The sequence below is a fragment of the Mesoplodon densirostris genome, chromosome 14, assembly GCF_025265405.1.
Source record: "Mesoplodon densirostris isolate mMesDen1 chromosome 14, mMesDen1 primary haplotype, whole genome shotgun sequence".
NCBI lineage: Eukaryota > Metazoa > Chordata > Mammalia > Artiodactyla > Ziphiidae > Mesoplodon > Mesoplodon densirostris.
This window is the reverse complement of record NC_082674.1, coordinates 61,710,807-61,725,596: the sequence shown is the minus strand read 5'-3', so window position 1 is coordinate 61,725,596 and position 14,790 is coordinate 61,710,807.

The following is a 14,790-nucleotide window of genomic DNA, read 5'->3' as shown; positions in this document are numbered from 1 at the left end:
GCAGCTGGGGGCCGCATCCCTGGCCATGTGGCTGGGCCTGGCTGGGCCCGGTGTCTCGGTCCTGGACACGGCAATCAGAGCACTGCAGAGTCCATCTTGTTCATACGAGTGAGGACATGGATGTCCACAGCCACGTGGCACACAGGAGGGCAGAATCCAGTTCTCCCGACTCCCAGCCTCATGCGCCGTGAGGCACTTCTCAGAGCCTGTTTCATGGGTGCTGCAGGGGCAAATGGATTCTGGGATCGAATCAGTCTGGGGAAGGGCTTAAACAGCGCTGGGCAGATTCCTTCACTGCAGGACTGCTCAGGACCTTGAGCCTGGGGCTGGGCTTGCTGAGGGACTGAACGGTGTAGAGCTCAGAGGTTGCAGGGCTCCCCGAGCCCACTTGACGACGGAAACCAGGTCCTCTTTGCCCATCCTCACACTCTGTGAAAAGCTGCTCAGCAGCCTGACTGTCCCAGAAGCCCATAGGTGACCCAGCAAAGGGCGTCGTCCACTGCCAGACAAGGAACGTCCAGGGCGGTCCCCAGAACCTGGGGGGGAGGGAGGGCAGCGAGTGGCAGAGCCGTGGCTCCTGGAGCTGCACCAGGAACTGGGGGGTCCGGCCCTGGCAAGGGCAAGGCCTCACAATGCCCAGGCCGGTCCCAGCCCCTGTCTTGCCAGGTCCCCTCCCCAAGCCCTCACTGAGCCAGCCTGAAAAAGGCCATTTTGTGGCTCCAGTGTTTCTTTTTGATACACTGAGTCAGACCCAGCCTCGACCCAGATACATCCCAGGACACAGGGCCTCTCTCAAAGAGCCTGGCACCCAGAGGGGCATCACCAGCGTCTCCTGAACAGTGACACTGGGTGGTCTGCTCAACCTGTCCTTTACCCTGTGCCATCTTTCTGCCTCACCTGACCCTCCCCAGCGCAGGTCTCCACTCCCCGAGCCTTAATCTCCACCCTGGGGAGGGGAGAGCAAGATGATCTCGTTTTGCATCAGATGAAGCAGAGTCTCAGCATTGCAGGGACCTTCTCACGGCCACACAGAAGCAGAGGCTGGTCCTGGGCCAGAATGGGGGCCACCTGCCCTGCACAGCACATGCCCCACCAAGGGGGATCCCTCTGATGGAGGTCTCCAGGGTCAGCGAGAAGCAGCAACGGACACCCCCAGCTTCCACTGGGACATGTGCCAGTGGAAGGTAGTAGTTTTTCAGAGTGTAAATTCCATCTCTCCCAGTGGAATGTCCTGTGTGGCAGCAGAGGTGAAGGAAGCGTGGTCCTTGGGCTGCCCTTGGTCTGACCGCCCTGCCACGGGGTGGGAAGGCCCAGCCGGGCGGGTGGCTGGCTTGTCATCACCCAGTCTGTCCTTGCCTCTCCCCCGTAGGCCCAGCGGGTCGGTGACGTCCCCCACACGGCTGCCTGCCCTCGGGATCTCCTGGCCTGGAAGGAGAACACAGGCCGCTGTGGACAGGCCGACACGGCCGCTGTTTGTCCAGGGGCTGGGGCGCCAGTTTGGAGGGAACTCACAGACCGCACATTCTGCCACCTCCCAACACTTTTCCAAAACAGCCTGGCCTTGGTTGGGCCTGACTGCCTGGGGTGGTCAGGGGCTGGGAGCCAGGAACAAGGCAGGGGAAAGCAGGGCCTCAGGGCCAGCAGAGTGATGTGACCAGGTGAGAGCAGAGACAGCACTCTGCCAGAGTCAGCCTGCTCAGCTCTGATGGGCCTTGATGGGGAAAGAGAGAGAGGGAGGAGGACTGTGTGTATCTGGGTTGCGGGCTAAAGGAAAAACAAACCTGACTTGCCAAGTCCTCAGGATGAGCCAGCCAGGCTCCGTTCCTCACAGAGGCTCTGGAGCACTGAGCATGGTGTGGAGGCGGTGATGGCGAAGCGGCAGGCTGGGGCTCAGCTTCAGCTCTTCATCTCCCCTCCCCCCCACTTCCCTTTCACCAGACTGGTCTGCCCCAAGGTTTGGCCTCCACTGGCCTCACCCACCCCCAGGGACTGTGGCCTCCCAGGACACACTTATTCCAGGCCCAGCAACCTTGGCCTTCCCGTACGGAGAATGCCTCCCCTCAACCCCCTGAGCCCTGGTGTCTAGGACTTTGGTCCCCTCCCACTGATACCCCATTTGTACAGCAGGCGAGTGACAGGTGAGCCCACCAAGACTTCCATGGGAGTGTGGCACTGTGACGCCACCCTTGGAAGCAGCTGGGACTGCCCTGGGGGCTGTTGCAGGCACAGTGGGGGTTCCTTGGCTGGCGGTGGCCATGTGGCCGGATTGCTGGCCCACGTGAGGGCATCAGGCTCCCTGGGAGTGAACGTAGGTGGTCTGGGAAGCAGATGTGCCTGGGCAGGGCCCACCTACTTGGCTACAGTCCCCTCCTTCCTGGCTTGTTGGCACCCAGAAAAGCCTTTCTTGCCTTGCCTGGTGTAGACTTGACTTTTGTTTTTTAGACTTGTCATCTGGGTAAGCCCTTCCTTCCCACAGCTTCTTCTTCTGGAACCCAGGCTTAGGTTCCCTCTGAGTGTAATGCTTTGCAGAACACATTGTCAGTGGTGCCCCCAGAGGTATGCAGCTGAGGATGCATCCCTCTGAGCCCGTAGCTGCAGCAGTCACATGGCAACCCCCTGCAAGGACTCTGATTGGTCCAATTTGAGTCACATGCGGGAAGGAGGATGGCTGCCTCTGATTGGTTGTCCTGGGGTGGGGGCACAGAGGTGGCATATGATTGGCAGCCCAAGGAGGAGATGTGAGGGAATTGTTGGAGGGGACAGATGGAAGTGAAGTTTACCCTAGAGCCAGCCAAGGAGGGAGGGAAAGGAACTAGCAATATGGGAGAAGATTGGGGCTGCTGAAGTGATGCGCCAGGAGGGTAGAAGGAGGAAGGATGATGAATGATATTTCAGGGGAAGAGAAGGTCTTAAGTGGAAGGCATGGCACTTCTGGTGGGGATGTTTGCATTACTATGATGTCAACTCTTCCTCCGTCAGAATAATGTCTGCCATGCTTCCAAGGGCTTTGTGTGACTGTGCATGTGTGTACTTTACTTTGAAATAATTATAGAGTCACAGGAAGTTGCAAAATAGTACAAGAGAGGTCCCATGTACGCTTCATCCAGTTTCTCCCAATGGCTTCTTATATAATTATAGTACAATATCAAAACAAGAAAATTGACCCTGGCACAATGTTTATGTATAATTTGATGCCATTTTATCACACCTGTAGATTTGTATAATCATCACTGAAATCAAGATACAGAATTATTCCATCACCACAAAGATCTCACTTATGCTTTATAGTCACTTTCTACCTCCCCGCCACCCCCTACTCTTCCTAACCCCTGGCAACCACTAATTTTCCATGTCTATAATTTTGTCATTTCAAGAAATTTATATAAGTGGAATCATTCAGTGTGTGGTCTTTTGGGATGTTTTTTCACATAGCATAATGCCCTGAAGAGCCATCTGAGTTACTGCATACATCAGTAGTTTGTTTCTTTTTGTTGCTGAGTAGTATTCCATTGTATAGATGTACCACAGTTTATTTAACCATTCACTCATTGAAGGATATTTGGGTTGTTTCCAGTTTTGGGCTATTACATATATTATGTTGAGGTAACTTCCTTCTATTCCTAGTTTGTTGAGTGTTTTTACAATGAAAGGGTGTTGAATTTTGTTAAATGCTTTTTCAGCATCAGTTGAGATGATATTGTCATTTCCCCACAGTCATTCTGTTGACGAGATGTATTACATTGATTGAATTTTATATGTTGAACCATCCTTGCGTTCTAGGAATAAACCCCACTTGATCATGGTGTATAATCCTCTTAATGTGCTATTGAATTCTGTTAGCTAGTATTTTGTTATGATTTTTACTTCCATATTCATCAGGGATATTGATCTGTAGTTTTCTTGTAGTGTCTTTGTCTGACTGTAGTGTCAGGGTTATGCTGGCCTCGTAGAATGAGTTTAGAAGTGTTCCCATCTCTTTAATTTTGGGGTAACATTTGAAGAGTATTGGTGTTAGTTATTCTCTAAACATGTGGTAGAATTTATCAATGAAGTCATGTAGTCCTGGACTTTTCTTTGTTGGGAGGTGATTTACTAATATTTTATGGAGGATTTTTGCATCTATGTTTATGATAATCTTTAGTAGTTTTCTTTTTTTGTATCGTCTCTGTCTGATTTTGGTTTCAGGATAATGGCCTAATAAATTTTTTAGGAGGTATTCTCTCCTATTTTTTGGAAGAGATTGTGTAGAATTTGTGTTGATTCATCTTTTTTCTTTTAATAGATCTTTACTGAAGCACAATTGCTCCACAATACTATGCCAGTCCCCATTGCACAGAGCGAATCAGCCACATGTACACACTTGTCCCCACCCCCCCTCCGTCCCAAGCCTCCCCCAGCCTCTCCCTCCCACCCTTCCAGGCCATCGCAAAGCACCGAGCCCATCCCCCACACCTTTCTGCTGCTTCCTACCAGCCAACCACCCCACATCCGGTAGTGTACACGCGTCCACGCCACTCCCACTTCACCCCAGCTTCCCCCTCCCACCCTGTGTTCTCAAGTCCATTCTCTATGCCTACCTCTTTATTCCTGCCCTGCCCCTAGGTTCAACAGTACCTTTTTTTCTTTAGATTCCATATATATGTGTTAGCATACGGTATTTGTTTTTCTCTTTCTGACTTACTTCACTCTGTAGTAAAGTACAGACTCTAGGTCCACCCACCTCATTACAAATAACTCAATTTCGTTTCTTTTTATGGCTGAGTAATATTCCATTGTATATATGTGCCACATCTTCTTTATCCATTCATCTGTCGATGGACATTTAAGTTGGTTCCACGTCCTGGCTATTGTAAATAGTGCTGCAGTGAACATTGTGGTGCATGTCTCTTTTTGAATTATGGTTTTCTCAGGGTATATGCCCAGTAGTGGGACTGCTGGGTCATATGGTAGTTGTAGTTTTAGTTTTTTAAGGAGCCTCCATACTGTTTTCCATAGTGGTTTTATCAATTTACATTCCCACCAACAGTGCAGGAGGATTCGCTTTTCACCACACCCTTTCCAGCATTTATTGTTTCTAGCTTTTTTGATAATGGCCATTCTGACCGGCGTGAGGTGATACCTCATTGTAGTTTTGATTTGCATTTCTCTAATAATTAGTGATGTTGAGCATCTTTTCATGTGCCTCTTGGCCATCTGTATGTTTTCATTGGTGAAATGTCTGTTTAGGTCTTCCACCCATTTTTTAACTGGATTGTTTGTTTTTTTGATATTGAGCTCCATGAACTGTTTGTGTATTTTAGAGATTAATCCTTTGTCTGTTGTTTCATTAGCAAATATTTTCTCTCACTCTGAGGGTTGTCTTTTTGTTTTGTTTATGGTTTCCTTTGCTGTGCAAAAGCTTTTAAGTTTAATTAAGTCTCATATGCTTATTGTTGTTTTTATTTCTGTTACTCTAGGAGGTGGGTCCAAAAAGATCTTACTGTGGTTTATGTCAAAGAGTGTTTATCGTCTAAAAGTTTTATAGTGTCGGTCTTATATTTAATTATTTAATCCATTTGTAGTTTATTTTTGTGTATGGTGTTGCGGGGTGTTCTAATTTCATTCTTTTACATGTAGCTGTTCAGTTTTCCCAGCACCACTTATTGAAGAGGCTGTCTTTTCTCCATTGTATGTTCTTGCCTCCTTTGGAGTAAATTAGGTGCCCATATGTGCATGGGTTTATCTCTGGGCTTTCTATCCTGTACCATTGATCTATATTTCTGTTTTTGTGCCAGTACCATACTGTCTTGATTACTGTAGCTTTGTGGTATAGTTTGAAGTTGGGGAGCCTGATTCCTCCAACTCCATTTTTCTTTCTCTAGATTGCTTTGCCTATTCAGGGTATTTTGTGTTTCCATATGAATTGTAAGATTTTTTGTTCTGATTCTGTGAAGAATGCCATTGGTAGTTTGATAGGGATTGCATTGAATCTGTAGATTGCTTTGGGTAGTATAGTCGTTTTCACAATATTGATGCTTCCAATCCAAGAACATGGTATATTTCTCCATCTGTTTATGTCATCTTTGATTTCTTTCATCAGTGTTTTATAGTTTTCTGAGTACAAGTTTTTTGCTTCCTTAGTCAGGTTTATTCCTAGGTATTTTATTCTTTTTGTTGCAATGGTAAATGGGATTGTTTCCTTAATTTCTCTTTCTGATTTTTCGTTGCTGGTGTACAGGAATGCCAGAGATTTCTGTGCATTAATTTTGTATCCTGCAACCTTACCAAATTCACTGATTAGTGCTAGTAGTTTTGTGGTGGCATCTTTAGGATTTTCTATGTAGAGTATCATGTCATCAGCATATAGTGACAGTTTTACTTCTTCTTTTCCAATTTGTATTCCTTTTATTTCTTTTTCTTCTCTGATTGCTGTGGCTAGGTCTTCCAAAACTATGTTGAATAAGAGTGGTGAGGGTCGACATCCTTGTCTTATTCCTGATCCTAGTGGAAATGTTTTTGGTTTTTCCACCATTGAGTATGATGCTTGCTATGGGTTTGTCATATATGGCCTTTATTATGTTGAGGTAGGTTCCCTCTATGCTCATTTTCTGGGGAGTTTTAATCATAAGTGGATGTTGAATTTTACCAAAAGCTTTTCCTGCATCTATTGAGATGATCATATGGTTTTTATTCCTTAATTTGTTAATGTGGTGTATCATATTGATTGATTTGTGTATATTGAAGAATTCCTGCATCCCTGGGATAAATCCCACTTGATCATGGTGTATGATCCTTTAATATGCTGTTGGATTCTGTATGCTAGTATTTTGTTGAGGATTTTTGCATCTATGTTCATCCGTGATAGTAGTCTATAATTTTCATTTTAGGTGATATCTTTTTCTGGTTTTTGTATCAGGGTGCTGGTGGCTTCATAGAATGAATTTGGGAGTGTTTCTCCCTCTGCAATTTTTTTGGAAGAGTTTGAGAAGGATAGGTGTTAGCTCTTCTCTAAATGTTTGATAGAATTCGCCTGTGAAGCCATCAGGTCCTGGACTTTTGTGTGTTGGAAGATTTTTAATTACGATTTCAACTTCATTACTTGTGATAGGTCTGTTTATATTTTCTAATTCTTCCTGGCTTAGTCTTGGAAAATTGCACCTTTCCAAGAATTTGTCCGTTTCTTCATGGTTGTCCATTTTATTGGCATACAGTTGTTTGTAGTAGTCTCTTGTAATCCTTTGTATTTCTGCCATGTCAGTTGTGGTTTCTCCTTTTTCATTTCTAATTTTATTGATTTGTGTCCTCTCCCTTTTTTTCTTGATGAGTCTGGTTAAGGGTTTATCAATTTTGTTTATCTTCTCAAAGAACCAGCTTTTAGTTTTATTGATCTTTGCTATTGTTTTCTTCATTTCTATTTCATTTATTTTTGCTCTGACCTTTATTATCTCTTTCCTTCAGCTGACTTTGGGTTTTCTTTGGTCTTCTTTTTCTAGTTGTTTTAAGTGTAGGGTTAGATCGTTTATTTGAGATTTTTCTTGTTTCTTGAGGTGAGATTGAATTGCTATAAACTTCCCTCTTAGAACTGCTTTTGCTGCATCCCATAAGTTTTGCATCTTTGCGTTTTTGTTGTCATTTGTTTCTACACATTTTTTTAATTTCTTTTTTGATTTCTTCAGTGATCTCTTGGTTATTTAGTAGCACACTGTTTAGCCTCCATGTATTTATGTTTTTTGCAGTTTTTTTCTCTGTAATTGATTTCCAATCTCACAGCATTGTGGTCAGAAAAGATGCTTGATACGATTTCAATTTTTAAAAATTTTCCAAGACTTGATTTGTGATCCAAGATGTGATCTATCCTGGAGAATGTTCCATGTGCCCTTGAGAAGAAAGTGTATTCTGCCACTTTTGGGTGGAATTTTCTATAAATATCAATTAGATCTATCTGGTCTATTGTGTCATTTAAAGCTTGTGTTTCCTTATTTATTTTCTGTTTGGATGATCGGTCCATTCATGTAAGTGGGGTGTTAAAGGCCCCTACTATTATTGTGTTACTGTCGATTTCTCCTTTCATGGTTGTTAGCATTTGCCTTATGTATCGAGGTGCTCCTATGTTGGGTGCATAAACATTTATAATTGTTATATCTTCTTCTTGGATTGATCCTTTGATCATTATGTAGTGTCCCTCCTTATCTTTTGTAACAGTCTTTATTTTAAAGTCCATTTTATCTGATACGAGTATTTCTACTCCAGCTTTCTTTTGATTTCCATTTGCATGGAATATCTTTTTCCATCCCTTCACTTTCAGTCTGTATGTGTCCCTAGGTCTGAAGTGGGTCTCTTGTAGACAGCATATATATGGGTCTTGTTTTTGTATCCATTCAGCCAGTCTGTATCTTTTGGTTGGGGCATTTAATCCATTTACATTCAAGGTTATTATTGATATGTATATTCCTATTACCTTTTTCTTAATTGTTTGATCCATTTTTAACTGTTTGATAGAGTTTTCCAGTGAAACCATCTGGGCCTGGACATTTCTGTTTTGGGAGAAATAGTGAGTTCAATTTCTTTAATGGTTATAGGACTATTTTAGATGATCGACTTCATTTTAGTTGAGTTTTAGTAGTTTATGGTTTGAGGAATTGGCCCATTTTTTCCAAGTTGTTGAATTTGTGGGAATAAAGTTATTTATAGCATTCCCTTATTATCTTTATAATGGCTTCAGGATTTGTAGTGATATCCACTGTTTCATCCCCAGTATTGGTGATTTGTGACTTCCCTCTTTTTATTTTTGTAAGTTTTTATAGAAGTTTATCGATTTTATTGATTTTTTTCAAAGAAGAGGCTTTTGGTTTCATTGATTTTCTTTATTATTTTCCTGTTTCAATTTCATTGATTTCTACTTTTCTTATATTTTTAAGATTTTTTAATGCTTCTTTCTTCCAATTTTATTGAGGGATAATTGACATACAGCACTGTATAAGTTTAATGTGTACAAAATAATAATTTGACTTATATAAAACATGAAGTAACTATTACAATAAGTTTAGTGAACATCCACCTTCTCATATAGACACAAAATTAAAGAAATAGAAAAACAATTTTTTCTTAAAATGGAAGTCTTACGATTTACTCTCTTAACTTCCCTGTATAACATACAACAGTGTTAATTATATTAATCATGTTGTACGTTGCATCCTTAGTACTTATTTATCTTGGAATTGGAAGTTTGTACCTTTTGACTGCCTTTGTCAATTCCCCCTCCCCCCATCCCCTGCCTCTGATAACCACATATCTGATGTCTTTTAATATGAGTTTGGTTGGTTGGTTTTGAAGTATAATTGATTTACAACACTATGTTAGTTCCTGTTTAAACAATATAGTGATTTGGTGTTTTTATACATTTCAAAATGATTGCCACAGTAAGTCTAGTTGCACCGTGTCATTATAAAAATATACTACAAAGTTATTGACTATATTCCCCACACTTTACATTTTATACCCATGATCTTTATTTTGCAAATAGAAGTTTGTACCTCTTAAAATCTCCCTCATCTATTTCTTTCCTCTCCTTACTACCCTCCCCTCTGGCAATCACCTGTTTCTTCTCTGTATCTATAACTCTGTTTCTGTTTTGTTATGTTCGTGGATTTGTTTTGTTTTTAGATTCTATATATAAGTGAAAATATACAGTATTTGTCTTTGTCTGACTTACTTCACTTAGCATAATACCCTCTAGGTCCATCCATGTTGTTGCAAATGCAAGATTTCATTCTTATTTATGGCTGAGTAATATTCCATTATATATGCATACATAATATTGTATATATAATATATATATATGTATATATATGTATATATATGTATATATAAAACACATCTTCTTTATTCATTCCTCCATTGATGGGAACTTGGCTTGCTTCTGTATCTTGGCTCTTGTAAATAATGCTACAATGAACATTGGAGTGCATATATCTTTTCTATTTAGTGTTTTTGTTTTCCTCACATAAATACCCAGGAGTGGAATTACTGGATCATATGGTAGTTCTATTTTTAATTTTTTGAGGAATCTCCATGCTGTGTTCAATAGTGGCTGCACAAATTTATATTTCCACAAACAATGTATGGGGGTTCCCTTTCCTCTACATCCTCACTAACCCTTTTTATTTGTTGTGTTCTTTTTTTTTTTTGCTGTACGCGGGCCTCTCACTGCTGTGGCCTCTCCCGTTGCAGAGCACAGGCTCCGGACACACAGGCTCCGCGGCCATGGCTCGCGGGCCCAGCCGCTCCGCGGCATGTGGGATCTTCCGGGATCGGGGCACGAACCCGTGTCCCCTGCATCGGCAGGCGGACTCTCAACCACTGCGCCACCAGGGAAGCCCTATTTGGTGTGTTCTTGATAACAGTCATTCTGAGAGGTGTGAGGTAATATATCATTGTGGTTTTGATTTGCATTTCCTGGATGTAGTGATGTTGAGCATCTTTTCATGTGCCAGTTGTCCATCAGTATGTCTTCTTTGGAAAAATGTCCATTCAGGTCCTCTACCCATTTTTTATTCATTTTGTTTTGTTTTGTTTTTGTTTGTTTGTTTGTTTTGAATTGAGCTCTTTGAGTTCTTTGTATATTTTGGGTATTAACCCTTTATAAGGTATATCATTTGCAGATATCTTCCCCATTTAGTAGATGGCCTTTTAATTTTTTAAAAAATATTTATTTATTTGGTTGCACAGGGTCTTAGTTGTGGCAGGCGGGCTCCTTAGTTGCAGCATGCGAACTCTTAGTTGCGGCATGCACATGGGATCTAGTTGTCTGACCAGGGATCGAACTCAAGCCCCCTGCACTGGGAGCGCAGAGTCTTATACACTTTTCCACCAGGGAAGTCCCTGGGCTTTTAATTGTGTTGATGGTTTCCTTCACTGTGCAAAAGCTTTTTAGTTTGATATAGTCCCATTGGTTTATTTTTGCTTTAGTTTCCCTTGCCTGAGGAGACATATCCAAAAGACTATTACTAAGAGTCATGTCAAAGAGCATACTGTCTATGTTTTCTTCCAGAAGTTTTATGGTTTCAGGTTTTATATTTAAGTCTTTAACCCATTTTGAATTTATTTTTGTGCATGGTGTTAGAAAGTAGCCAAGTTTGATTCTTTTACGTGTACCTGTCCAGTTTTCCTGATGCCATTTATTGAAAAGGCTGTCTTTTCCCCATTGTATATTCTTGCATCATTTGTCATAGATTCATTGACCATATAAGTGTTGGTTCATTTCCTGTTTTTCTATTCTGTACCATTGAATTTTGTGTCTGCTTTTGTGCCAGTACCACATTGTTTTGATGACTGTAGCTTTGTAGTATAGTTTGAAATCGAGAAGCGTGATACCTCCATCTTTGTTTTGCTTTCTCAAGATTGTTTTGGCTATTGGGGGTCTTTTGGTTTTTCACACAAATTTTAGAATTATTTGTTCTAGTTTTGTTAAAAATGCTACTGGTACATTGATAGAAATTGCATGGACTCGGTAGATTGCCTTGGGTAGTATGGTCATTTTAACAATATTAATTCTTTCAATTCATGAACACAGTACATCTTTCTATCTGTTTGTGTTGTCTTCAATTCCCTTCATCATTGTCTTATAGTTTTCCGAGTACAGGTCTTTTACCTCCTTACTTAGATTTATTCCTAGGTATTTTGTTCTTTGTGATGTGATAGTAAAAGGGACTGTTTCTTAATTTCTTTTTCTGATAGTTTGTTGTTAGTGTATAGAAATGCAACAGGTTTCTGTATATTAATTTTTTATCCTCCAACTTTACAGAATTCATTGATGAGCTCTAGTAGTTTTTTGGTGGCATCCTGAGAATTTTCTATGTATAGTATCATGTCATCTGCAACCAGTGACAGTTTTACTTCTTCCTTTCCAATCTGGTTTCCTTTTATTCTTTTTATTGTCTGATTGCTGTGGCTAGGAAGTCCAATAATATATTGAATAAAAGTGGCCAGAGTGGTCATCCTTGTCTTGTTCCTGATCTTAGAGGAAATGTTTGCAGCCTTTCACCATTGAGTATGATATTAGCTGGGGGCTTATCATATATGGCCTTTATTATGTTGATATATGTTCCCTCTATACCTACTTTGTGGAGAGTTTTTATCATAAATGAATGCTGCATTTTGGCAAAAGTTTTTCTGTATCTACTGAGATGATCACATGATTTTTATTCTCAATTTGTTAATGTGACTTATCACATTGATTGATTTGTGGATACTGAACCATCCTTATGCCACTTTATCATGGTGTATGATCCTGTTAGCTGTGTTATTGAATTTGATTTGCTAATATTTTGTTGAGGATTTTTACATCTATGTTATCAGTGATATTGGCCTGTAATTTTCTTTTTTTGTGATATCTTTGCCTGATTTTGGTATCAGAGCGATGCTGGTGTTGCAGAATGAGTTCAGAAGCATTCCTTCCTCTGTGATTTTTTGGAATAGTTTGAGAAGGATAGGTGTTGACTCTTCTCTAAATGTTTGGTAGAATTCACCTGTGAAGTCATCTGGTCCTGGACTTTTGTCTTTTGGGAGTTGTTTTATTACTGATTCAACTTCATGCTTTGTAATTTGTCTGTTCATACTCTCTATTTCTTCCTGGTTCAGACTTGGAAGACTGTACATGGCTAGGAATTTGTCCATTTCTTCTAGGTTGTCCATTTTATTGGCATATATTTGTATGTAGTAATCTATTATGATTCTTTGTAAACTTCTCCTTTTCATTTCTGATTTATTTTTTGATTTGGGACCTTTCTCTTTTTTTCCTGACGAGTCTGGCTATAGGGTTATCAATTTTGTTTATCTTTTCAGAGGACCAGCTCTTAGTTTCATTGATAATTTTCGTTGCTTCTTTAGTCTCTATTTCATTTATTTCAGCTCTGATCTTTAGGATTTCTTTCCTTCTGATAACTTTGGATTATGTTTGTTCTTGTTTTTCTAGTTCCTTTAGGTATAAGACTAGGTTGTTTTTTTGAGATTTTTCTTACTTTTTGAGGGATGCTTGTATCACTGTAAACTTCCCTCTTAGAATTGTTTTTGCTGCATCCCATAGATTTTGAATCACTGACTTTATTTTCATTTCTCTCCAGGTATTTTTTAAAAATTCCGTTTTGATTCCCTCAGTGATCCATTGGCTGTTTAGTAGCATATTGTTTAGCCTCCATGTGTTTGCGGTTTTTGCAGTTTTTTTCTTACAGATGATTTCTATTCTCATAGCATTGTGGTCAGAAATGATGCTTGATTTGATTTTTCAGTTTTCTTAAATTTACTGAGACTTGTTTTACTGTGGCCTAGCCTGTGATCTATCCTGGAGAATGTTCCACGTGCACTTGAAAAGAATGTGTATTCTGCTACTTTGGGATGGAATGTTCTATACATATCTATTAGGTTGAACTGATCTAATGTGTCATTTAAGGCCCCTGTTTCTTTACTGATTTTCTGTCTGAACGATGTGTCCATTGATGTAAGTGGGGTGTTAAAGTCCCCTGCTATTATGTGTTACTGTTGATTTCTTCCTTTATGCCTGATAACATTTGCCTTATATATTGAGGTGCTCCTATGTTGGGGGCATATATATTTACAGTTTATATATTTATATTTCCTTCTGGGATTGACCCCTTAATCATTATGTAATGTCCTACTTTGTCTTTTGTTACAGTCTTTCTTTTAAAGTCTATTTTGTCTGATATAAGTATTGCTACCCTGGCTTTCTTTTCATTTCCACTTGCATAGAATACCTTTTTCCATTCCTTCACTTTCAGTGTGCGTGTGTGCGCGTCTTTAGACCTGAAGCGAGTCTCTTGTGGGCAGTATATATATGGTCTTGTTTTTGTATCCATTCAGCCACTCTATGCCTTTTGATTGGAGCATTTAATTATTTAAATTTATAGTAATTATTGTTAGGTATGTATTTATCGACATTTTGTTCATTGTTTTCTGGTTGTTTTTGTAGTTCTTTTTTGTTCTTTTCTTTATCTTTTGTTGTCTTCCCTTGTAATCTGCTGACTATTTTTAGTGTTATGTTTGTATTCCTTTCTCTTTTCCGTGTGTGTAACAATTGTAGATTTTTTTGGTTTGTGGTTACATTGAGGATTACATCTATCTATCTATCTATCTATCATCTATCTAGGATTATTTTATGTTGCTGATCTTTAAGGTTCAAATACATTCACCCCTGCATTTTTATTCCCTCCTCCCACATTTACTGTTTTTGATATTATATTTTGCATCCTTTTGTTTTGTGCATCCCTTAACTACTTATTGCTGATATAGATGATTTTACTACTTTTGTTTTTAACCTTCCTACTAGCCATATATGTGGTTGATTTCCTACCTTAACTACATGTTTGCCTTTACCAATGAGCTTTTTCCTGTCATAATTTTCATGTTTCTTTTCTTTTCCACTTAGAGAAGCCCCTTTAACAATTCTTGTAAAGCTGATTGGGTGGTACTGAACTCTTTGAGCTTTTGCTTCTCTGTAAAACTTTTGATCTCTCCACCAAATCTGATTGAAAGGCTTGCTGGGTAGAGTATTCTTGGTTGTAGGTTTTCCCCTTTCATCACTTTATTGTGCCACTCTCTCTGGCCTACAGAGTTTCTGCTGAAATGTCAGCTGTAAACCTTATGGGATTTCCTTTGTATGGAACTTGTTGCTTTTTCATTGCTGCCTTTAACGTTCTCTATTTATCTTTAATTTTTTCCATGTTAATTACAATGTGTCTTGGTGTGGTCCTCTTTGGGTTGATCCTGTTTGGTACTCTCTATACTTCCTGGACACGG